The sequence below is a fragment of the Anopheles arabiensis genome (assembly GCF_016920715.1).
Source record: "Anopheles arabiensis isolate DONGOLA chromosome X unlocalized genomic scaffold, AaraD3 X_pericentromeric_contig0029, whole genome shotgun sequence".
Lineage (NCBI taxonomy): Eukaryota > Metazoa > Arthropoda > Insecta > Diptera > Culicidae > Anopheles > Anopheles arabiensis.
In genome coordinates this window covers 145,001-150,621 of record NW_024412107.1, presented here as the reverse complement: position 1 = coordinate 150,621, position 5,621 = coordinate 145,001, and the positions used below count along the sequence as shown (strand labels likewise).

The window sequence follows — 5,621 nt, the reverse complement described above, 5'->3', positions numbered from 1 at the left end:
CGTGCAGAAAACTGTCTCCTCCTCGTATGTTTTTGTCCCTCCACGCATATAATCACCCACATTTGTGTTCAACACGGACGGCGCAGCCCGAGCGAACGCGTTAATGTTTATGTTTGTGCACACTAAAGTTACAATCCTAGGATTTGGTTATTGCGTCGCAGTGCCCGACCGTCGCGGACACCATTCTTGGACAAAAGTCCAAGTACGTAGAGTACATTCCCTAGGTATGTGCCCGTTCGTGACTTTCGTTGCGTGCTTACAGACACGCTTGGGTATGTTTACCATACAAGGTTTACTAGGAAAACCTGGGAAGGACGCTTGCCCTCCCGTTGCGGACACCATTCTTGGAAAGAAGTCCTGCTACGTAGCGTTCTTTAATGTACTTGATCAGTTTGTATTGCATTTGCTTTGTGCAATTGACTTTTGCTAATGCTCACTAAGGGGTGTTCGTTTGCGATGTGTATGATAAGCAACTGTCTATTCTAACCAGCAGTTAAATAACACTTTTCACCCAAATCATAGGAACGTAGAGTACTTTCCTGATCGGTACACAATTTTGGTGCACCTCTAACTTCGCCAGCACTTTATCGTTACGTTTTGTGCACAACCTTGGGACATGGTGTAAGTTTCATCATTGTTATGTTTGATTCGGTTTATTATGATTGAAAAATACGCTACGTCCTAGAAATCTGAACTCGAATACTTTTGCCACGTTGCGCAAAAAGCTACTGAGCAACTCCTAGCCGTTTACCGATTTAAAATTTAATTTTCGTTATTAGTTTTAAAAATACGCTAAGTCCCAAAAATCTGAACTCGAATACTTTTTCTATGTGCCGCCAAAAGCTACTGAGCAACGCCTAGGTTGGTACATTTTGGTACATGGAGTGTATGCGTGCAGGCGTACTGCCGTGCTGGACCGGAAAATCGCACTTGCTACTAGAACGTAGAGTAATTCCCTAGATAGGTGCTTTTGCATGCCTCTGTTCGACGTCCATGCAACTTGGAACGTGCGACACACGTAGCTAGGCTTCTCCATACATATTCCCTAGGGTAGCACCAAATTGCACACTTTCAGGGGTATATTTTGGTACGGTGTACTGTGCATGGTACAAGTATCATTAGCTCGTGCAATTTATTTTGCATCAAGTTGCGATTGCTGGTGCGTCGAGATAGGAGTGTTTCGCGACTTTTGCCAAGCTTTGGTGCCATTTTGTGAATAATTAATGTTCTAGCCACAATAAACGTGCAACATAATGCCAATAACGAAAACGCCATTTTCAAGGGACTTCCAGTCAAAATGTTTGCAATCAGCGCTTTCCTGTCGAGTTCAGGATTTGGGACTGAGCGTTTTTTTTTCACGATCCAATCAAACGACCAGTTCGTGAATAAACAATTCATACAACAGTGCATCCCTTCAAAGTAGAAAAAGCCGAATGCTAGGGAGCTCCAGTCAAAAACGTTGTCATTGGCGCTTTCTTCTCGAGTTCAGGATTTGGGACTTAGTTTTTTCACGATCCAGCCAAAAGACCAGATCGTGAAATAAACGATTAATACAACTGTACTAGTACATCCCTTCAACTGAAGCAAGCGCACCATACATGACCCGTACGCTAATCATCCAAGCACATGACACGTCAACTAAGTCAACACATAATACAACTTGGAAAACTAACGGGTAAGTAGGTCATCTCGTACACGACGACACACCGACCAAACCAGGTCAACACGTCACATGCACAAGACATCCTACTACCAAGGCCGACCACCTCGACACACGACCTGTTAACCGAACATGGTCAACACCATCATGTGCAAGGCAACCGGGCCAAACGGGTCAACTTATACAACTTGTAACGAGCATGTGTAAGCTTACTGGTGTGGTCCGCACGGTCCTCACATCAAGACAATCAAGTCGAGAACGAGGCACGCCGACAAGCTCATTAGTGTTAAGTGTCCTTCTCCATCCTATGTCAAGTCACTCGTCTGACACGGAAGAAGCCAACTCTTGTCCACTAGTATAAAGGAACGGTCTCCAGACCAGGTCAAGTCACTCGTCTGACAAGGAAGGAGCACGCACCAAGCTTCACCAGAGCACGGTACCACGGTCCCCAGACCAAGATGGTTAGTTACGCCAACGAGGAAGGGGCACGCGTTCCCTTGCTACACTCAACTTAGTACACTCATGCTCTCACAAGAGTATCCCCTGTGTCGACGTGGTCCCCAGACCAAGACGAGCTTGCGCACATCGAGGAAGGGGCACACGGACAAACCACCAAGCATGGGTCGCCTGAGAGGATCGATGCGAACGCATCTCTACAACTCGCAGCTCCCAGCCTGAAGTCCCGTCGTTTGCGGGCGGTTGATAGGTGTCGAAACTAGGTATATCCACGTTGGGCAGAGCTCAAGCCAACGGCGTTCCCAGTTACGGTACTAACACGTGCAGCGAACTCCACTCATTGCGGCCTAGGTATAGCGGGATGAGACGCCGGGCTGCAGACGCAGACTCCAACGGATCTCAGAGGGTTGTTAGGCCCGCTAGCTTCCGAACACCTAATGGGTTTGAGAAGCGCTATCAGCTCGGATTGGCTACGACCTTAGAGGCGTTCAGGCATAATCCAGCGGACGTAGCGTCATACCAAAGTCCGGTCGGACTAGTATTGAGCCAGTGGTCCGTACCTGTGGTTCCTCTCGTACTGCACAGGAATTCCGTTAAGATAGCGACTATAAGCACACACCAGTAGGGTAAAACTAACCTGTCTCACGACGGTCTAAACCCAGCTCACGTTCCCTTGAAAGGGTGAACAATCCTACGCTTGGTGAATTTTGCTTCACAATGATAGGAAGAGCCGACATCGAAGGATCAAAAAGCCACGTCGCTATGAACGCTTGGCGGCCACAAGCCAGTTATCCCTGTGCAAAGCTACGGGTAAGCCACGCTCAGCAGCAGCCGCAACAGCAGCAGCAGCAGCGTCAGCTACAGCGACAGGCAGTCGGTATCGCGCAGCATCAACAGCAGCAGCAGCAACGTCAGCCACAGCGACAGGCGGTCGCTGGCTCGCAGCAGCAACAGCAGGGCATGCAGCAGCAGCAGCAGCTACAGCGTAAGCGAAAGCCGAGGCCTGACATCATCGAGGTGTCACCCAGCGAAGGCGAAACCTGGGATGGCATTTACGACAAGGTGCGCAAAGCCATCCGTCTCGACCCGGCCTACTGTGTCATGAAAGGGCATATCAAGCAGGGTCGCCGAACCCATGCCAGACTGCTACGCATGGAACTAAGCAAGACGGCAAATGCCCCACTTATGCTTGATGGCGTCCGCAAGATTATCGGTGACGCAGGCGTAAGTCGGCTTGTCACCGAAATGGGTGAGCTGCTCGTATCCGACATCGATCCCTCGCTGCGGAGGAGGACATCATTGCTGCCCTCGATGAGAAGATTGGCGCAAGTGCTGGAGTAGTTTCCACCAGCATTTGGGAACTTCCAGATGGGTCGAAGCGAGCACGAATCCGGCTACCAGCGAAATCAGCTCGTCAGTTGGAAGGAGCCAAACTATTCCTGTGCGACTGCGTTAGCAAGGTACGTGCAGCTCCACCAACCCTCCAGAGCGTCAGCGATGCTTCCGCTGTCTGGAGATGGGCCACATTGCGTCGAACTGCCGTTCCACTGCAGATCGGCAGAATATGTGCATCCGTTGCGGACTAGACGGACACAAAGCACGATCCTGCCAAAATGAGGCGAAGTGTGCACTGTGTGGTGGCGCTCACCACATAGGACACAGCGAATGTGCTCGTTCGGCTCAGCGATGCTTCCGGTCCTAAAAGTCTTGCAGGCGAATCTGGGCCATGGCCGTGATGCCCAGAATCTGGTGCTACAAGCTGCCAGAGAGGAGAAAGCAGACGTGCTCATCCTCTCTGATGTTCTGCGTCCACCAGAGAATAACGGCCGGTGGGCATTCAGCAGCTGCCGGACGGTAGCGGTGGTAGCTGTCGGTGAGCTACCAATTCAGCGCGTGTGGTGCAGCGAAGCTCGGGGCTGGTAGCAGCGCAGATTGGCGGAGTGACCTTCATAAGCTGCTATGCTCCACCAAGCCTCAGCCTCGCCGAGTTCGAGCGCTTCATTGAAGCCATAGAACTCGAAGCCTTCTCCCACCCTCAAGTCGTCGTCGCCGGCGATTTTAACGCCAGACATGAGGAGTGGGGCAATCCGAGACTTGCAACCGCGGGGAAGAGCTGCACGCTATGGTGGAGCAGCTTGGCTTGAGCGTGATAAACCAAGGTCGAGAATTCACGTTCGACGGCAACGGGTGGCTCTCCCGAGCATAATTGACTTGGCGTTCGCAAGCTCGTCGATTGCTCGCCCAGATACGTGGATCGTGAGTACACGCTACACCGCATCAGACCACCGCTATGTCCTCTACACCGTGGGAGGAACACCAGCATCGCCCGAGCAACTGCAGGACCAGCAGCAGCCAGCGCAACAGTCCTCTGCGCAGCAGCAGCAGTCACTTCAGCAGCAGCAGCAGCAGCCATCGCAACAGCAGCAGCAGCAACATCAGCGGCAACCGTCGTCGCGGCAGGGTGCTTCCGCTAGCCAGAGGCGTGTGCGTCACGCTGGCCGTAGATGGAAGACCTCGCAGTTTTCTGCTACATCATTCCTCGAGGCGCTGTTCGCTGCGGACTTTGTCCAACGCGCATCGACCCAGGAGGGTATGATCGCAGCCATGTTGAAGGCCTGCGATGAGACAATGCAGCGGGTTACCCGACTGCACCAAGACCCGCATCGTAACACATTTTGGTGGTCTCCCTCCTGGCTCGCCTGAGGAACAACTGCGAGGTTGCCCGTGACCGGATGCTGCGGACGGCTGATTTGGAGGAGCGCAGCATAGCAGCAGCTGAGCACAGGACAGCAAGGGCGGAGCTCAGTCGAGCAATTCGAGCTAGCAAGCGGAACTTGTTCCAGGAGCTGATCGAAATTGCAGAAGAGAATGCGTTCGGGGCAGGATATCGGGTCGTCATGTCCCGGCTCCGGGGCAGTCGGACGCCTTCAGAAGCGGACCGGGTCGTCCTCGAACGCATTGTGTCCGACCTCTTCCCTGAGCATCCGCCCTGTGACTGGTCGCAGCAGAGCAACGCGGGAAACGACGAGGAGCAACAACTGCGGCGGGTGTAGCACCTGTTACTGACGACGAGCTGCTGCTAATCGCGAGTCAGATGGCGAGCCGCAAAGCACCAGGGCTCGATGGCATCCCGAATGCGGCGGTGAAGACGGCAATCACCATGTTCCCGGAGGTCTTCCGGGTCCTGTACCAGGATTGCCTCAACCGCGCTACGTTCCCGGCACAGTGGAAGAGGCAAAGACTGGTGTTGCTGCCGAAGCAGGGGAAGCCTCCGGGAGAGAGCAGTTCGTACCGACCCTTTGCATGCTCGACGCTCTGGGAAGGTATTGAGCGCCTCATACTGAACCGCCTCAACGACCATCTCGAGGAGCCGTCTTCACCCCGACTGTCGGACCGGCAGTTCGGATTTCGTCGAGGACGATCGACAGTGAGCGCCATTCAGCGCGTTGTTGAGGCCGGCCGCACCGCCATGTCGTTTGGGCGAACGAACGGCCGGGATAACCGA

At 53.1% G+C, this 5,621-nt stretch overlaps 1 pseudogene; it reads right to left on the bottom strand.

Moving 5' to 3' along the window:
• Positions 1-2,263: 2,263 nt before the first annotated feature.
• LOC120908041 overlaps positions 2,264-5,621 on the bottom strand; it is an 8,844-nt pseudogene continuing 5,486 nt past the window's right edge.